The sequence below is a fragment of the Kogia breviceps genome, chromosome 9 (assembly GCF_026419965.1).
Source record: "Kogia breviceps isolate mKogBre1 chromosome 9, mKogBre1 haplotype 1, whole genome shotgun sequence".
NCBI lineage: Eukaryota > Metazoa > Chordata > Mammalia > Artiodactyla > Physeteridae > Kogia > Kogia breviceps.
The window spans coordinates 90,495,803-90,516,797 of record NC_081318.1 but is presented as its reverse complement, the minus strand read 5'-3'; positions in this window follow the sequence as shown (position 1 = coordinate 90,516,797).

Genomic DNA, 20,995 nt, shown 5'->3' with positions numbered 1-20,995 from the left:
CGCCGCAAGCACAACAGGGCCTGAAGCAATCTGGCGCTATTGCGGCCAGCTCACACCAAAGCGAGCTGCCAAACGGAGCTCTGGGGCACTGCACTTCACAAACCTGCCGAGCTCTAAATGATAACACTCGTCCAAAAACATACTGAGGTAAGGCCACGAAGGGGATTTGAACGCAAGGCAGAATTGCACGAAACGGAGTTCAGGAGGTAGATGGGAATGGCCTTCCCAGCACAGGAAAAGCGGCAGAACGTGGACAATGATGCAGTTGGCCAAAAAGGGCGTATGCGTTTTTTCCTGAATGTATTCAGGAAAAAACGCATACGCCCTTTTTGGCCAACCAAGCACCCGGGGAGAGCAAATCGGCACTACAAAGAAATCTCACTCCCCCCCCCGGGCAAAAGAGCCATCCGGAAAATGTCTAAAAACCAGAAAGGCAGGACAGGCCAAGGAGATAAGGGAGCCTTGTTCAGTTGCCGGGAGGGACGCAAAATGCCAACAGCCACTCTGGAGAAGCGTATGCTCGTTCCTAAAACACGTACAGAACAGAACCACAGAGCATAGGGCACCTCCACACGTGGGCCTATATCTTGGGAAAACTAAAAATCAACCAGACGCAGGCACCCCAAAGTTTAGGGCTTCTCTCTTTACAACAACCTCGACTTCGGGACACCCTTCATCTGCCGGGGAAGAGAGAAATGGACCAAGAATTTGTGCTACTTAGGTACGAGGGAATATCCCTCAGCCATGGAATCCATGTCATAAGGCTGGTTCCAGCATAATGAGTGGATTGAGGTACGATGAGGCTAAGTGAAATCTGTCCCACAGAAAAAGAAACTTGGGATATCACTTAGAGAGGGAATGTACAAATCGCTACCCACGACCCGAATGACAAAAGAGAACAGACTCACGCTGTTCGAAAACACACTTAGGCCTGCTTAAGCGGAAAGGTGAGGTGGCGTGATGCATAAAACACGACTTGGAAATGAGCACAGATACCGGTCGGAAAAGCAAATATATAATAGACACCACCTACTCCTTGCTCAGTGAACAGGACTCAACAGCTCCTATTCATCACAGAAGAATATATCAGACTCGTAAGCATCTGAAAACCTAAGTATTGATATCTCTCTGTAAGTGAATCAAGTGTGTGTCAAGCGGCATCAACACAGCACTGAAAATCAGCTAAAGCCCATTCTAAAAATACATTTCCAAAACACAGAAGAAAGAAGCACGGCGAGCGGGAGGGAAATTCTGCCAAAAAGCGTTCAGGGGCTGTGATGCAACCAGGATTGACCACATCTACACCCACAGCGGCATAACACATAAGGCTGGATACTCCTCAGGCTGAGAGGATTGCTGAGGTTGGAGGAGCAAAGGCAGAGCCTCTAGAGTTATCCTGCGTGCTACCCATTCCATGGGTCCCACCTCTCCAGGTTCAAGGCAACTTTCCTACAGCCAAACCACTCATGGGAATCCCAGGGGATGGTACACCGTGTGATCGGGAAAGCTTTCGAAAGCGCACCTCATTTTTCACCTCCGGGTGCTAGCGTCCGCCATTCCAGCCGCTTGACTAACAATTCCCCCACTTGCAGGATCAGCGTCTTGACACTCCTCTTTCGTAGGCTCTGCAAGTGGTCCGAAGGATGACCTGGAAGACGGGGAACCAATGAGAGACCAGCTGGCGGTGTTCGGACAGGCCCACGTCACTCTAATTTCCCATCACGAAGAGGAATTCACCAAAGGCTCGGCCTGCCTCGCCGCAAGCACAACAGGGCCTGAAGCAATCTGGCGCTATTGCGGCCAGCTCACACCAAAGCGAGCTGCCAAACGGAGCTCTGGGGCACTGCACTTCACAAACCTGCCGAGCTCTAAATGATAACACTCGTCCAAAAACATACTGAGGTAAGGCCACGAAGGGGATTTGAACGCAAGGCAGAATTGCACGAAACGGAGTTCAGGAGGTAGATGGGAATGGCCTTCCCAGCACAGGAAAAGCGGCAGAACGTGGACAATGATGCAGTTGGCCAAAAAGGGCGTATGCGTTTTTTCCTGAATGTATTCAGGAAAAAACGCATACGCCCTTTTTGGCCAACCAAGCACCCGGGGAGAGCAAATCGGCACTACAAAGAAATCTCACTCCCCCCCCCGGGCAAAAGAGCCATCCGGAAAATGTCTAAAAACCAGAAAGGCAGGACAGGCCAAGGAGATAAGGGAGCCTTGTTCAGTTGCCGGGAGGGACGCAAAATGCCAACAGCCACTCTGGAGAAGCGTATGCTCGTTCCTAAAACACGTACAGAACAGAACCACAGAGCATAGGGCACCTCCACACGTGGGCCTATATCTTGGGAAAACTAAAAATCAACCAGACGCAGGCACCCCAAAGTTTAGGGCTTCTCTCTTTACAACAACCTCGACTTCGGGACACCCTTCATCTGCCGGGGAAGAGAGAAATGGACCAAGAATTTGTGCTACTTAGGTACGAGGGAATATCCCTCAGCCATGGAATCCATGTCATAAGGCTGGTTCCAGCATAATGAGTGGATTGAGGTACGATGAGGCTAAGTGAAATCTGTCCCACAGAAAAAGAAACTTGGGATATCACTTAGAGAGGGAATGTACAAATCGCTACCCACGACCCGAATGACAAAAGAGAACAGACTCACGCTGTTCGAAAACACACTTAGGCCTGCTTAAGCGGAAAGGTGAGGTGGCGTGATGCATAAAACACGACTTGGAAACGAGCACAGATACCGGTCGGAAAAGCAAATATATAATAGACACCACCTACTCCTTGCTCAGTGAACAGGACTCAACAGCTCCTATTCATCACAGAAGAATATATCAGACTCGTAAGCATCTGAAAACCTAAGTATTGATATCTCTCTGTAAGTGAATCAAGTGTGTGTCAAGCGGCATCAACACAGCACTGAAAATCAGCTAAAGCCCATTCTAAAAATACATTTCCAAAACACAGAAGAAAGAAGCACGGCGAGAGGGAGGGAAATTCTGCCAAAAAGCGTTCAGGGGCTGTGATGCAACCAGGATTGACCACATCTACACCCACAGCGGCAGAAGACATGAGGCTGGATACTCCTCAGGCTGAGAGGATTGCTGAGGTTGGAGGAGCAAAGGCAGAGCCTCTAGAGTTATCCTGCGTGCTACCCATTCCATGGGTCCCACCTCTCCAGGTTCAAGGCAACTTTCCTACAGCCAAACCACTCATGGGAATCCCAGGGGATGGTACACCGTGTGATCGGGAAAGCTTTCGAAAGCGCACCTCATTTTTCACCTCCGGGTGCTAGCGTCCGCCATTCCAGCCGCTTGACTAACAATTCCCCCACTTGCAGGATCAGCGTCTTGACACTCCTCTTTCGTAGGCTCTGCAAGTGGTCCGAAGGATGACCTGGAAGACGGGGAACCAATGAGAGACCAGCTGGCGGTGTTCGGACAGGCCCACGTCACTCTAATTTCCCATCACGAAGAGGAATTCACCAAAGGCTCGGCCTGCCTCGCCGCAAGCACAACAGGGCCTGAAGCAATCTGGCGCTATTGCGGCCAGCTCACACCAAAGCGAGCTGCCAAACGGAGCTCTGGGGCACTGCACTTCACAAACCTGCCGAGCTCTAAATGATAACACTCGTCCAAAAACATACTGAGGTAAGGCCACGAAGGGGATTTGAACGCAAGGCAGAATTGCACGAAACGGAGTTCAGGAGGTAGATGGGAATGGCCTTCCCAGCACAGGAAAAGCGGCAGAACGTGGACAATGATGCAGTTGGCCAAAAAGGGCGTATGCGTTTTTTCCTGAATATATTCAGGAAAAAACGCATACGCCCTTTTTGGCCAACCAAGCACCCGGGGAGAGCAAATCGGCACTACAAAGAAATCTCACCACCCCCCCCGGGCAAAAGAGCCATCCGGAAAATGTCTAAAAACCAGAAAGGCAGGACAGGCCAAGGAGATAAGGGAGCCTTGTTCAGTTGCCGGGAGGGACGCAAAATGCCAACAGCCACTCTGGAGAAGCGTATGCTCGTTCCTAAAACACGTACAGAACAGAACCACAGAGCATAGGGCACCTCCACACGTGGGCCTATATCTTGGGAAAACTAAAAATCAACCAGACGCAGGCACCCCAAAGTTTAGGGCTTCTCTCTTTACAACAACCTCGACTTCGGGACACCCTTCATCTGCCGGGGAAGAGAGAAATGGACCAAGAATTTGTGCTACTTAGGTACGAGGGAATATCCCTCAGCCATGGAATCCATGTCATAAGGCTGGTTCCAGCATAATGAGTGGATTGAGGTACGATGATGCTAAGTGAAATCTGTCCCACAGAAAAAGAAACTTGGGATATCACTTAGAGAGGGAATGTACAAATCGCTACCCACGACCCGAATGACAAAAGAGAACAGACTCACGCTTTTCGAAAACACACTTAGGCCTGCTTAAGCGGAAAGGTGAGGTGGCGTGATGCATAAAACACGACTTGGAAATGAGCACAGATACCGGTCGGAAAAGCAAATATATAATAGACACCACCTACTCCTTGCTCAGTGAACAGGACTCAACAGCTCCTATTCATCACAGAAGAATATATCAGACTCGTAAGCATCTGAAAACCTAAGTATTGATATCTCTCTGTAAGTGAATCAAGTGTGTGTCAAGCGGCATCAACACAGCACTGAAAATCAGCTAAAGCCCATTCTAAAAATACATTTCCAAAACACAGAAGAAAGAAGCACGGCGAGAGGGAGGGAAATTCTGCCAAAAAGCGTTCAGGGGCTGTGATGCAACCAGGATTGACCACATCGACACCCACAGCGGCAGAAGACATGAGGCTGGATACTCCTCAGGCTGAGAGGATTGCTGAGGTTGGAGGAGCAAAGGCAGAGCCTCTAGAGTTATCCTGCGTGCTACCCATTCCATGGGTCCCACCTCTCCAGGTTCAAGGCAACTTTCCTACAGCCAAACCACTCATGGGAATCCCAGGGGATGGTACACCGTGTGATCGGGAAAGCTTTCGAAAGCGCACCTCATTTTTCACCTCCGGGTGCTAGCGTCCGCCATTCCAGCCGCTTGACTAACAATTCCCCCACTTGCAGGATCAGCGTCTTGACACTCCTCTTTCGTAGGCTCTGCAAGTGGTCCGAAGGATGACCTGGAAGACGGGGAACCAATGAGAGACCAGCTGGCGGTGTTCGGACAGGCCCACGTCACTCTAATTTCCCATCACGAAGAGGAATTCACCAAAGGCTCGGCCTGCCTCGCCGCAAGCACAACAGGGCCTGAAGCAATCTGGCGCTATTGCGGCCAGCTCACACCAAAGCGAGCTGCCAAACGGAGCTCTGGGGCACTGCACTTCACAAACCTGCCGAGCTCTAAATGATAACACTCGTCCAAAAACATACTGAGGTAAGGCCACGAAGGGGATTTGAACGCAAGGCAGAATTGCACGAAACGGAGTTCAGGAGGTAGATGGGAATGGCCTTCCCAGCACAGGAAAAGCGGCAGAACGTGGACAATGATGCAGTTGGCCAAAAAGGGCGTATGCGTTTTTTCCTGAATATATTCAGGAAAAAACGCATACGCCCTTTTTGGCCAACCAAGCACCCGGGGAGAGCAAATCGGCACTACAAAGAAATCTCACTCCCCCCCCCGGGCAAAAGAGCCATCCGGAAAATGTCTAAAAACCAGAAAGGCAGGACAGGCCAAGGAGATAAGGGAGCCTTGTTCAGTTGCCGGGAGGGACGCAAAATGCCAACAGCCACTCTGGAGAAGCGTATGCTCGTTCCTAAAACACGTACAGAACAGAACCACAGAGCATAGGGCACCTCCACACGTGGGCCTATATCTTGGGAAAACTAAAAATCAACCAGACGCAGGCACCCCAAAGTTTAGGGCTTCTCTCTTTACAACAACCTCGACTTCGGGACACCCTTCATCTGCCGGGGAAGAGAGAAATGGACCAAGAATTTGTGCTACTTAGGTACGAGGGAATATCCCTCAGCCATGGAATCCATGTCATAAGGCTGGTTCCAGCATAATGAGTGGACTGAGGTACGATGATGCTAAGTGAAATCTGTCCCACAGAAAAAGAAACTTGGGATATCACTTAGAGAGGGAATGTACAAATCGCTACCCACGACCCGAATGACAAAAGAGAACAGACTCACGCTTTTCGAAAACACACTTAGGCCTGCTTAAGCGGAAAGGTGAGGTGGCGTGATGCATAAAACACGACTTGGAAATGAGCACAGATACCGGTCGGAAAAGCAAATATATAATAGACACCACCTACTCCTTGCTCAGTGAACAGGACTCAACAGCTCCTATTCATCACAGAAGAATATATCAGACTCGTAAGCATCTGAAAACCTAAGTATTGATATCTCTCTGTAAGTGAATCAAGTGTGTGTCAAGCGGCATCAACACAGCACTGAAAATCAGCTAAAGCCCATTCTAAAAATACATTTCCAAAACACAGAAGAAAGAAGCACGGCGAGAGGGAGGGAAATTCTGCCAAAAAGCGTTCAGGGGCTGTGATGCAACCAGGATTGACCACATCGACACCCACAGCGGCAGAAGACATGAGGCTGGATACTCCTCAGGCTGAGAGGATTGCTGAGGTTGGAGGAGCAAAGGCAGAGCCTCTAGAGTTATCCTGCGTGCTACCCATTCCATGGGTCCCACCTCTCCAGGTTCAAGGCAACTTTCCTACAGCCAAACCACTCATGGGAATCCCAGGGGATGGTACACCGTGTGATCGGGAAAGCTTTCGAAAGCGCACCTCATTTTTCACCTCCGGGTGCTAGCGTCCGCCATTCCAGCCGCTTGACTAACAATTCCCCCACTTGCAGGATCAGCGTCTTGACACTCCTCTTTCGTAGGCTCTGCAAGTGGTCCGAAGGATGACCTGGAAGACGGGGAACCAATGAGAGACCAGCTGGCGGTGTTCGGACAGGCCCACGTCACTCTAATTTCCCATCACGAAGAGGAATTCACCAAAGGCTCGGCCTGCCTCGCCGCAAGCACAACAGGGCCTGAAGCAATCTGGCGCTATTGCGGCCAGCTCACACCAAAGCGAGCTGCCAAACGGAGCTCTGGGGCACTGCACTTCACAAACCTGCCGAGCTCTAAATGATAACACTCGTCCAAAAACATACTGAGGTAAGGCCACGAAGGGGATTTGAACGCAAGGCAGAATTGCACGAAACGGAGTTCAGGAGGTAGATGGGAATGGCCTTCCCAGCACAGGAAAAGCGGCAGAACGTGGACAATGATGCAGTTGGCCAAAAAGGGCGTATGCGTTTTTTCCTGAATATATTCAGGAAAAAACGCATACGCCCTTTTTGGCCAACCAAGCACCCGGGGAGAGCAAATCGGCACTACAAAGAAATCTCACTCCCCCCCCCGGGCAAAAGAGCCATCCGGAAAATGTCTAAAAACCAGAAAGGCAGGACAGGCCAAGGAGATAAGGGAGCCTTGTTCAGTTGCCGGGAGGGACGCAAAATGCCAACAGCCACTCTGGAGAAGCGTATGCTCGTTCCTAAAACACGTACAGAACAGAACCACAGAGCATAGGGCACCTCCACACGTGGGCCTATATCTTGGGAAAACTAAAAATCAACCAGACGCAGGCACCCCAAAGTTTAGGGCTTCTCTCTTTACAACAACCTCGACTTCGGGACACCCTTCATCTGCCGGGGAAGAGAGAAATGGACCAAGAATTTGTGCTACTTAGGTACGAGGGAATATCCCTCAGCCATGGAATCCATGTCATAAGGCTGGTTCCAGCATAATGAGTGGACTGAGGTACGATGATGCTAAGTGAAATCTGTCCCACAGAAAAAGAAACTTGGGATATCACTTAGAGAGGGAATGTACAAATCGCTACCCACGACCCGAATGACAAAAGAGAACAGACTCACGCTTTTCGAAAACACACTTAGGCCTGCTTAAGCGGAAAGGTGAGGTGGCGTGATGCATAAAACACGACTTGGAAATGAGCACAGATACCGGTCGGAAAAGCAAATATATAATAGACACCACCTACTCCTTGCTCAGTGAACAGGACTCAACAGCTCCTATTCATCACAGAAGAATATATCAGACTCGTAAGCATCTGAAAACCTAAGTATTGATATCTCTCTGTAAGTGAATCAAGTGTGTGTCAAGCGGCATCAACACAGCACTGAAAATCAGCTAAAGCCCATTCTAAAAATACATTTCCAAAACACAGAAGAAAGAAGCACGGCGAGAGGGAGGGAAATTCTGCCAAAAAGCGTTCAGGGGCTGTGATGCAACCAGGATTGACCACATCGACACCCACAGCGGCAGAAGACATGAGGCTGGATACTCCTCAGGCTGAGAGGATTGCTGAGGTTGGAGGAGCAAAGGCAGAGCCTCTAGAGTTATCCTGCGTGCTACCCATTCCATGGGTCCCACCTCTCCAGGTTCAAGGCAACTTTCCTACAGCCAAACCACTCATGGGAATCCCAGGGGATGGTACACCGTGTGATCGGGAAAGCTTTCGAAAGCGCACCTCATTTTTCACCTCCGGGTGCTAGCGTCCGCCATTCCAGCCGCTTGACTAACAATTCCCCCACTTGCAGGATCAGCGTCTTGACACTCCTCTTTCGTAGGCTCTGCAAGTGGTCCGAAGGATGACCTGGAAGACGGGGAACCAATGAGAGACCAGCTGGCGGTGTTCGGACAGGCCCACGTCACTCTAATTTCCCATCACGAAGAGGAATTCACCAAAGGCTCGGCCTGCCTCGCCGCAAGCACAACAGGGCCTGAAGCAATCTGGCGCTATTGCGGCCAGCTCACACCAAAGCGAGCTGCCAAACGGAGCTCTGGGGCACTGCACTTCACAAACCTGCCGAGCTCTAAATGATAACACTCGTCCAAAAACATACTGAGGTAAGGCCACGAAGGGGATTTGAACGCAAGGCAGAATTGCACGAAACGGAGTTCAGGAGGTAGATGGGAATGGCCTTCCCAGCACAGGAAAAGCGGCAGAACGTGGACAATGATGCAGTTGGCCAAAAAGGGCGTATGCGTTTTTTCCTGAATATATTCAGGAAAAAACGCATACGCCCTTTTTGGCCAACCAAGCACCCGGGGAGAGCAAATCGGCACTACAAAGAAATCTCACTCCCCCCCCCGGGCAAAAGAGCCATCCGGAAAATGTCTAAAAACCAGAAAGGCAGGACAGGCCAAGGAGATAAGGGAGCCTTGTTCAGTTGCCGGGAGGGACGCAAAATGCCAACAGCCACTCTGGAGAAGCGTATGCTCGTTCCTAAAACACGTACAGAACAGAACCACAGAGCATAGGGCACCTCCACACGTGGGCCTATATCTTGGGAAAACTAAAAATCAACCAGACGCAGGCACCCCAAAGTTTAGGGCTTCTCTCTTTACAACAACCTCGACTTCGGGACACCCTTCATCTGCCGGGGAAGAGAGAAATGGACCAAGAATTTGTGCTACTTAGGTACGAGGGAATATCCCTTCAGCCATGGAATCCATGTCATAAGGCTGGTTCCAGCATAATGAGTGGATTGAGGTACGATGATGCTAAGTGAAATCTGTCCCACAGAAAAAGAAACTTGGGATATCACTTAGAGAGGGAATGTACAAATCGCTACCCACGACCCGAATGACAAAAGAGAACAGACTCACGCTTTTCGAAAACACACTTAGGCCTGCTTAAGCGGAAAGGTGAGGTGGCGTGATGCATAAAACACGACTTGGAAATGAGCACAGATACCGGTCGGAAAAGCAAATATATAATAGACACCACCTACTCCTTGCTCAGTGAACAGGACTCAACAGCTCCTATTCATCACAGAAGAATATATCAGACTCGTAAGCATCTGAAAACCTAAGTATTGATATCTCTCTGTAAGTGAATCAAGTGTGTGTCAAGCGGCATCAACACAGCACTGAAAATCAGCTAAAGCCCATTCTAAAAATACATTTCCAAAACACAGAAGAAAGAAGCACGGCGAGAGGGAGGGAAATTCTGCCAAAAAGCGTTCAGGGGCTGTGATGCAACCAGGATTGACCACATCGACACCCACAGCGGCAGAAGACATGAGGCTGGATACTCCTCAGGCTGAGAGGATTGCTGAGGTTGGAGGAGCAAAGGCAGAGCCTCTAGAGTTATCCTGCGTGCTACCCATTCCATGGGTCCCACCTCTCCAGGTTCAAGGCAACTTTCCTACAGCCAAACCACTCATGGGAATCCCAGGGGATGGTACACCGTGTGATCGGGAAAGCTTTCGAAAGCGCACCTCATTTTTCACCTCCGGGTGCTAGCGTCCGCCATTCCAGCCGCTTGACTAACAATTCCCCCACTTGCAGGATCAGCGTCTTGACACTCCTCTTTCGTAGGCTCTGCAAGTGGTCCGAAGGATGACCTGGAAGACGGGGAACCAATGAGAGACCAGCTGGCGGTGTTCGGACAGGCCCACGTCACTCTAATTTCCCATCACGAAGAGGAATTCACCAAAGGCTCGGCCTGCCTCGCCGCAAGCACAACAGGGCCTGAAGCAATCTGGCGCTATTGCGGCCAGCTCACACCAAAGCGAGCTGCCAAACGGAGCTCTGGGGCACTGCACTTCACAAACCTGCCGAGCTCTAAATGATAACACTCGTCCAAAAACATACTGAGGTAAGGCCACGAAGGGGATTTGAACGCAAGGCAGAATTGCACGAAACGGAGTTCAGGAGGTAGATGGGAATGGCCTTCCCAGCACAGGAAAAGCGGCAGAACGTGGACAATGATGCAGTTGGCCAAAAAGGGCGTATGCGTTTTTTCCTGAATATATTCAGGAAAAAACGCATACGCCCTTTTTGGCCAACCAAGCACCCGGGGAGAGCAAATCGGCACTACAAAGAAATCTCACTCCCCCCCCCGGGCAAAAGAGCCATCCGGAAAATGTCTAAAAACCAGAAAGGCAGGACAGGCCAAGGAGATAAGGGAGCCTTGTTCAGTTGCCGGGAGGGACGCAAAATGCCAACAGCCACTCTGGAGAAGCGTATGCTCGTTCCTAAAACACGTACAGAACAGAACCACAGAGCATAGGGCACCTCCACACGTGGGCCTATATCTTGGGAAAACTAAAAATCAACCAGACGCAGGCACCCCAAAGTTTAGGGCTTCTCTCTTTACAACAACCTCGACTTCGGGACACCCTTCATCTGCCGGGGAAGAGAGAAATGGACCAAGAATTTGTGCTACTTAGGTACGAGGGAATATCCCTTCAGCCATGGAATCCATGTCATAAGGCTGGTTCCAGCATAATGAGTGGATTGAGGTACGATGATGCTAAGTGAAATCTGTCCCACAGAAAAAGAAACTTGGGATATCACTTAGAGAGGGAATGTACAAATCGCTACCCACGACCCGAATGACAAAAGAGAACAGACTCACGCTTTTCGAAAACACACTTAGGCCTGCTTAAGCGGAAAGGTGAGGTGGCGTGATGCATAAAACACGACTTGGAAATGAGCACAGATACCGGTCGGAAAAGCAAATATATAATAGACACCACCTACTCCTTGCTCAGTGAACAGGACTCAACAGCTCCTATTCATCACAGAAGAATATATCAGACTCGTAAGCATCTGAAAACCTAAGTATTGATATCTCTCTGTAAGTGAATCAAGTGTGTGTCAAGCGGCATCAACACAGCACTGAAAATCAGCTAAAGCCCATTCTAAAAATACATTTCCAAAACACAGAAGAAAGAAGCACGGCGAGAGGGAGGGAAATTCTGCCAAAAAGCGTTCAGGGGCTGTGATGCAACCAGGATTGACCACATCGACACCCACAGCGGCAGAAGACATGAGGCTGGATACTCCTCAGGCTGAGAGGATTGCTGAGGTTGGAGGAGCAAAGGCAGAGCCTCTAGAGTTATCCTGCGTGCTACCCATTCCATGGGTCCCACCTCTCCAGGTTCAAGGCAACTTTCCTACAGCCAAACCACTCATGGGAATCCCAGGGGATGGTACACCGTGTGATCGGGAAAGCTTTCGAAAGCGCACCTCATTTTTCACCTCCGGGTGCTAGCGTCCGCCATTCCAGCCGCTTGACTAACAATTCCCCCACTTGCAGGATCAGCGTCTTGACACTCCTCTTTCGTAGGCTCTGCAAGTGGTCCGAAGGATGACCTGGAAGACGGGGAACCAAGGAGAGACCAGCTGGCGGTGTTCGGACAGGCCCACGTCACTCTAATTTCCCATCACGAAGAGGAATTCACCAAAGGCTCGGCCTGCCTCGCCGCAAGCACAACAGGGCCTGAAGCAATCTGGCGCTATTGCGGCCAGCTCACACCAAAGCGAGCTGCCAAACGGAGCTCTGGGGCACTGCACTTCACAAACCTGCCGAGCTCTAAATGATAACACTCGTCCAAAAACATACTGAGGTAAGGCCACGAAGGGGATTTGAACGCAAGGCAGAATTGCACGAAACGGAGTTCAGGAGGTAGATGGGAATGGCCTTCCCAGCACAGGAAAAGCGGCAGAACGTGGACAATGATGCAGTTGGCCAAAAAGGGCGTATGCGTTTTTTCCTGAATATATTCAGGAAAAAACGCATACGCCCTTTTTGGCCAACCAAGCACCCGGGGAGAGCAAATCGGCACTACACAGAAATCTCACCCCCCCCCCCCGGGCAAAAGAGCCATCCGGAAAATGTCTAAAAACCAGAAAGGCAGGACAGGCCAAGGAGATAAGGGAGCCTTGTTCAGTTGCCGGGAGGGACGCAAAATGCCAACAGCCACTCTGGAGAAGCGTATGCTCGTTCCTAAAACACGTACAGAACAGAACCACAGAGCATAGGGCACCTCCACACGTGGGCCTATATCTTGGGAAAACTAAAAATCAACCAGACGCAGGCACCCCAAAGTTTAGGGCTTCTCTCTTTACAACAACCTCGACTTCGGGACACCCTTCATCTGCCGGGGAAGAGAGAAATGGACCAAGAATTTGTGCTACTTAGGTACGAGGGAATATCCCTCAGCCATGGAATCCATGTCATAAGGCTGGTTCCAGCATAATGACTGGATTGAGGTACGATGATGCTAAGTGAAATCTGTCCCACAGAAAAAGAAACTTGGGATATCACTTAGAGAGGGAATGTACAAATCGCTACCCACGACCCGAATGACAAAAGAGAACAGACTCACGCTTTTCGAAAACACACTTAGGCCTGCTTAAGCGGAAAGGTGAGGTGGCGTGATGCATAAAACACGACTTGGAAATGAGCACAGATACCGGTCGGAAAAGCAAATATATAATAGACACCACCTACTCCTTGCTCAGTGAACAGGACTCAACAGCTCCTATTCATCACAGAAGAATATATCAGACTCGTAAGCATCTGAAAACCTAAGTATTGATATCTCTCTGTAAGTGAATCAAGTGTGTGTCAAGCGGCATCAACACAGCACTGAAAATCAGCTAAAGCCCATTCTAAAAATACATTTCCAAAACACAGAAGAAAGAAGCACGGCGAGAGGGAGGGAAATTCTGCCAAAAAGCGTTCAGGGGCTGTGATGCAACCAGGATTGACCACATCGACACCCACAGCGGCAGAAGACATGAGGCTGGATACTCCTCAGGCTGAGAGGATTGCTGAGGTTGGAGGAGCAAAGGCAGAGCCTCTAGAGTTATCCTGCGTGCTACCCATTCCATGGGTCCCACCTCTCCAGGTTCAAGGCAACTTTCCTACAGCCAAACCACTCATGGGAATCCCAGGGGATGGTACACCGTGTGATCGGGAAAGCTTTCGAAAGCGCACCTCATTTTTCACCTCCGGGTGCTAGCGTCCGCCATTCCAGCCGCTTGACTAACAATTCCCCCACTTGCAGGATCAGCGTCTTGACACTCCTCTTTCGTAGGCTCTGCAAGTGGTCCGAAGGATGACCTGGAAGACGGGGAACCAAGGAGAGACCAGCTGGCGGTGTTCGGACAGGCCCACGTCACTCTAATTTCCCATCACGAAGAGGAATTCACCAAAGGCTCGGCCTGCCTCGCCGCAAGCACAACAGGGCCTGAAGCAATCTGGCGCTATTGCGGCCAGCTCACACCAAAGCGAGCTGCCAAACGGAGCTCTGGGGCACTGCACTTCACAAACCTGCCGAGCTCTAAATGATAACACTCGTCCAAAAACATACTGAGGTAAGGCCACGAAGGGGATTTGAACGCAAGGCAGAATTGCACGAAACGGAGTTCAGGAGGTAGATGGGAATGGCCTTCCCAGCACAGGAAAAGCGGCAGAACGTGGACAATGATGCAGTTGGCCAAAAAGGGCGTATGCGTTTTTTCCTGAATATATTCAGGAAAAAACGCATACGCCCTTTTTGGCCAACCAAGCACCCGGGGAGAGCAAATCGGCACTACACAGAAATCTCACCCCCCCCCCCCCGGGCAAAAGAGCCATCCGGAAAATGTCTAAAAACCAGAAAGGCAGGACAGGCCAAGGAGATAAGGGAGCCTTGTTCAGTTGCCGGGAGGGACGCAAAATGCCAACAGCCACTCTGGAGAAGCGTATGCTCGTTCCTAAAACACGTACAGAACAGAACCACAGAGCATAGGGCACCTCCACACGTGGGCCTATATCTTGGGAAAACTAAAAATCAACCAGACGCAGGCACCCCAAAGTTTAGGGCTTCTCTCTTTACAACAACCTCGACTTCGGGACACCCTTCATCTGCCGGGGAAGAGAGAAATGGACCAAGAATTTGTGCTACTTAGGTACGAGGGAATATCCCTCAGCCATGGAATCCATGTCATAAGGCTGGTTCCAGCATAATGAGTGGATTGAGGTACGATGATGCTAAGTGAAATCTGTCCCACAGAAAAAGAAACTTGGGATATCACTTAGAGAGGGAATGTACAAATCGCTACCCACGACCCGAATGACAAAAGAGAACAGACTCACGCTTTTCGAAAACACACTTAGGCCTGCTTAAGCGGAAAGGTGAGGTGGCGTGATGCATAAAACACGACTTGGAAATGAGCACAGATACCGGTCGGAAAAGCAAATATATAATAGACACCACCTACTCCTTGCTCAGTGAACAGGACTCAACAGCTCCTATTCATCACAGAAGAATATATCAGACTCGTAAGCATCTGAAAACCTAAGTATTGATATCTCTCTGTAAGTGAATCAAGTGTGTGTCAAGCGGCATCAACACAGCACTGAAAATCAGCTAAAGCCCATTCTAAAAATACATTTCCAAAACACAGAAGAAAGAAGCACGGCGAGAGGGAGGGAAATTCTGCCAAAAAGCGTTCAGGGGCTGTGATGCAACCAGGATTGACCACATCGACACCCACAGCGGCAGAAGACATGAGGCTGGATACTCCTCAGGCTGAGAGGATTGCTGAGGTTGGAGGAGCAAAGGCAGAGCCTCTAGAGTTATCCTGCGTGCTACCCATTCCATGGGTCCCACCTCTCCAGGTTCAAGGCAACTTTCCTACAGCCAAACCACTCATGGGAATCCCAGGGGATGGTACACCGTGTGATCGGGAAAGCTTTCGAAAGCGCACCTCATTTTTCACCTCCGGGTGCTAGCGTCCGCCATTCCAGCCGCTTGACTAACAATTCCCCCACTTGCAGGATCAGCGTCTTGACACTCCTCTTTCGTAGGCTCTGCAAGTGGTCCGAAGGATGACCTGGAAGACGGGGAACCAAGGAGAGACCAGCTGGCGGTGTTCGGACAGGCCCACGTCACTCTAATTTCCCATCACGAAGAGGAATTCACCAAAGGCTCGGCCTGCCTCGCCGCAAGCACAACAGGGCCTGAAGCAATCTGGCGCTATTGCGGCCAGCTCACACCAAAGCGAGCTGCCAAACGGAGCTCTGGGGCACTGCACTTCACAAACCTGCCGAGCTCTAAATGATAACACTCGTCCAAAAACATACTGAGGTAAGGCCACGAAGGGGATTTGAACGCAAGGCAGAATTGCACGAAACGGAGTTCAGGAGGTAGATGGGAATGGCCTTCCCAGCACAGGAAAAGCGGCAGAACGTGGACAATGATGCAGTTGGCCAAAAAGGGCGTATGCGTTTTTTCCTGAATATATTCAGGAAAAAACGCATACGCCCTTTTTGGCCAACCAAGCACCCGGGGAGAGCAAATCGGCACTACACAGAAATCTCACCCCCCCCCCCCGGGCAAAAGAGCCATCCGGAAAATGTCTAAAAACCAGAAAGGCAGGACAGGCCAAGGAGATAAGGGAGCCTTGTTCAGTTGCCGGGAGGGACGCAAAATGCCAACAGCCACTCTGGAGAAGCGTATGCTCGTTCCTAAAACACGTACAGAACAGAACCACAGAGCATAGGGCACCTCCACACGTGGGCCTATATCTTGGGAAAACTAAAAATCAACCAGACGCAGGCACCCCAAAGTTTAGGGCTTCTCTCTTTACAACAACCTCGACTTCGGGACACCCTTCATCTGCCGGGGAAGAGAGAAATGGACCAAGAATTTGTGCTACTTAGGTACGAGGGAATATCCCTCAGCCATGGAATCCATGTCATAAGGCTGGTTCCAGCATAATGAGTGGATTGAGGTACGATGATGCTAAGTGAAATCTGTCCCACAGAAAAAGAAACTTGGGATATCACTTAGAGAGGGAATGTACAAATCGCTACCCACGACCCGAATGACAAAAGAGAACAGACTCACGCTTTTCGAAAACACACTTAGGCCTGCTTAAGCGGAAAGGTGAGGTGGCGTGATGCATAAAACACGACTTGGAAATGAGCACAGATACCGGTCGGAAAAGCAAATATATAATAGACACCACCTACTCCTTGCTCAGTGAACAGGACTCAACAGCTCCTATTCATCACAGAAGAATATATCAGACTCGTAAGCATCTGAAAACCTAAGTATTGATATCTCTCTGTAAGTGAATCAAGTGTGTGTCAAGCGGCATCAACACAGCACTGAAAATCAGCTAAAGCCCATTCTAAAAATACATTTCCAAAACACAGAAGAAAGAAGCACGGCGAGAGGGAGGGAAATTCTGCCAAAAAGCGTTCAGGGGCTGTGATGCAACCAGGATTGACCACATCGACACCCACAGCGGCAGAAGACATGAGGCTGGATACTCCTCAGGCTGAGAGGATTGCTGAGGTTGGAGGAGCAAAGGCAGAGCCTCTAGAGTTATCCTGCGTGCTACCCATTCCATGGGTCCCACCTCTCCAGGTTCAAGGCAACTTTCCTACAGCCAAACCACTCATGGGAATCCCAGGGGATGGTACACCGTGTGATCGGGAAAGCTTTCGAAAGCGCACCTCATTTTTCACCTCCGGGTGCTAGCGTCCGCCATTCCAGCCGCTTGACTAACAATTCCCCCACTTGCAGGATCAGCGTCTTGACACTCCTCTTTCGTAGGCTCTGCAAGTGGTCCGAAGGATGACCTGGAAGACGGGGAACCAAGGAGAGACCAGCTGGCGGTGTTCGGACAGGCCCACGTCACTCTAATTTCCCATCACGAAGAGGAATTCACCAAAGGCTCGGCCTGCCTCGCCGCAAGCACAACAGGGCCTGAAGCAATCTGGCGCTATTGCGGCCAGCTCACACCAAAGCGAGCTGCCAAACGGAGCTCTGGGGCACTGCACTTCACAAACCTGCCGAGCTCTAAATGATAACACTCGTCCAAAAACATACTGAGGTAAGGCCACGAAGGGGATTTGAACGCAAGGCAGAATTGCACGAAACGGAGTTCAGGAGGTAGATGGGAATGGCCTTCCCAGCACAGGAAAAGCGGCAGAACGTGGACAATGATGCAGTTGGCCAAAAAGGGCGTATGCGTTTTTTCCTGAATATATTCAGGAAAAAACGCATACGCCCTTTTTGGCCAACCAAGCACCCGGGGAGAGCAAATCGGCACTACACAGAAATCTCACCCCCCCCCCCCGGGCAAAAGAGCCATCCGGAAAATGTCTAAAAACCAGAAAGGCAGGACAGGCCAAGGAGATAAGGGAGCCTTGTTCAGTTGCCGGGAGGGACGCAAAATGCCAACAGCCACTCTGGAGAAGCGTATGCTCGTTCCTAAAACACGTACAGAACAGAACCACAGAGCATAGGGCACCTCCACACGTGGGCCTATATCTTGGGAAAACTAAAAATCAACCAGACGCAGGCACCCCAAAGTTTAGGGCTTCTCTCTTTACAACAACCTCGACTTCGGGACACCCTTCATCTGCCGGGGAAGAGAGAAATGGACCAAGAATTTGTGCTACTTAGGTACGAGGGAATATCCCTCAGCCATGGAATCCATGTCATAAGGCTGGTTCCAGCATAATGACTGGATTGAGGTACGATGATGCTAAGTGAAATCTGTCCCACAGAAAAAGAAACTTGGGATATCACTTAGAGAGGGAATGTACAAATCGCTACCCACGACCCGAATGACAAAAGAGAACAGACTCACGCTTTTCGAAAACACACTTAGGCCTGCTTAAGCGGAAAGGTGAGGTGGCGTGATGCATAAAACACGACTTGGAAATGAGCACAGATACCGGTCGGAAAAGCAAATATATAATAGACACCACCTACTCCTTGCTCAGTGAACAGGACTCAACAGCTCCTATTCATCACAGAAGAATATATCAGACTCGTAAGCATCTGAAAACCTAAGTATTGATATCTCTCTGTAAGTGAATCAAGTGTGTGTCAAGCGGCATCAACACAGCACTGAAAATCAGCTAAAGCCCATTCTAAAAATACATTTCCAAAACACAGAAGAAAGAAGCACGGCGAGAGGGAGGGAAATTCTGCCAAAAAGCGTTCAGGGGCTGTGATGCAACCAGGATTGACCACATCGACACCCACAGCGGCAGAAGACATGAGGCTGGATACTCCTCAGGCTGAGAGGATTGCTGAGGTTGGAGGAGCAAAGGCAGAGCCTCTAGAGTTATCCTGCGTGCTACCCATTCCATGGGTCCCACCTCTCCAGGTTCAAGGCAACTTTCCTACAGCCAAACCACTCATGGGAATCCCAGGGGATGGTACACCGTGTGATCGGGAAAGCTTTCGAAAGCGCACCTCATTTTTCACCTCCGGGTGCTAGCGTCCGCCATTCCAGCCGCTTGACTAACAATTCCCCCACTTGCAGGATCAGCGTCTTGACACTCCTCTTTCGTAGGCTCTGCAAGTGGTCCGAAGGATGACCTGGAAGACGGGGAACCAAGGAGAGACCAGCTGGCGGTGTTCGGACAGGCCCACGTCACTCTAATTTCCCATCACGAAGAGGAATTCACCAAAGGCTCGGCCTGCCTCGCCGCAAGCACAACAGGGCCTGAAGCAATCTGGCGCTATTGCGGCCAGCTCACACCAAAGCGAGCTGCCAAACGGAGCTCTGGGGCACTGCACTTCACAAACCTGCCGAGCTCTAAATGATAACACTCGTCCAAAAACATACTGAGGTAAGGCCACGAAGGGGATTTGAACGCAAGGCAGAATTGCACGAAACGGAGTTCAGGAGGTAGATGGGAATGGCCTTCCCAGCACAGGAAAAGCGGCAGAACGTGGACAATGATGCAGTTGGCCAAAAAGGGCGTATGCGTTTTTTCCTGAATATATTCAGGAAAAAACGCATACGCCCTTTTTGGCCAACCAAGCACCCGGGGAGAGCAAATCGGCACTACACAGAAATCTCACCCCCCCCCCCGGGCAAAAGAGCCATCCGGAAAATGTCTAAAAACCAGAAAGGCAGGACAGGCCAAGGAGATAAGGGAGCCTTGTTCAGTTGCCGGGAGGGACGCAAAATGCCAACAGCCACTCTGGAGAAGCGTATGCTCGTTCCTAAAACACGTACAGAACAGAACCACAGAGCATAGGGCACCTCCACACGTGGGCCTATATCTTGGGAAAACTAAAAATCAACCAGACGCAGGCACCCCAAAGTTTAGGGCTTCTCTCTTTACAACAACCTCGACTTCGGGACACCCTTCATCTGCCGGGGAAGAGAGAAATGGACCAAGAATTTGTGCTACTTAGGTACGAGGGAATATCCCTCAGCCATGGAATCCATGTCATAAGGCTGGTTCCAGCATAATGAGTGGATTGAGGTACGATGATGCTAAGTGAAATCTGTCCCACAGAAAAAGAAACTTGGGATATCACTTAGAGAGGGAATGTACAAATCGCTACCCACGACCCGAATGACAAAAGAGAACAGACTCACGCTTTTCGAAAACACACTTAGGCCTGCTTAAGCGGAAAGGTGAGGTGGCGTGATGCATAAAACACGACTTGGAAATGAGCACAGATACCGGTCGGAAAAGCAAATATATAATAGACACCACCTACTCCTTGCTCAGTGAACAGGACTCAACAGCTCCTATTCATCACAGAAGAATATATCAGACTCGTAAGCATCTGAAAACCTAAGTATTGATATCTCTCTGTAAGTGAATCAAGTGTGTGTCAAGCGGCATCAACACAGCACTGAAAATCAGCTAAAGCCCATTCTAAAAATACATTTCCAAAACACAGAAGAAAGAAGCACGGCGAGAGGGAGGGAAATTCTGCCAAAAAGCGTGCAGGGGCTGTGATGCAACCAGGATTGACCACATCGACACACACAGCGGCAGAAGACATGAGGCTGGATACTCCTCAGGCTGAGAGGATTGCTGAGGTTGGAGGAGCAAAGGCAGAGCCTCTAGAGTTATCCTGCGTGCTACCCATTCCATGGGTCCCACCTCTCCAGGTTCAAGGCAACTTTCCTACAGCCAAACCACTCATGGGAATCCCAGGGGATGGTACACCGTGTGATCGGGAAAGCTTTCGAAAGCGCACCTCATTTTTCACCTCCGGGTGCTAGCGTCCGCCATTCCAGCCGCTTGACTAACAATTCCCCCACTTGCAGGATCAGCGTCTTGACACTCCTCTTTCGTAGGCTCTGCAAGTGGTCCGAAGGATGACCTGGAAGACGGGGAACCAATGAGAGACCAGCTGGC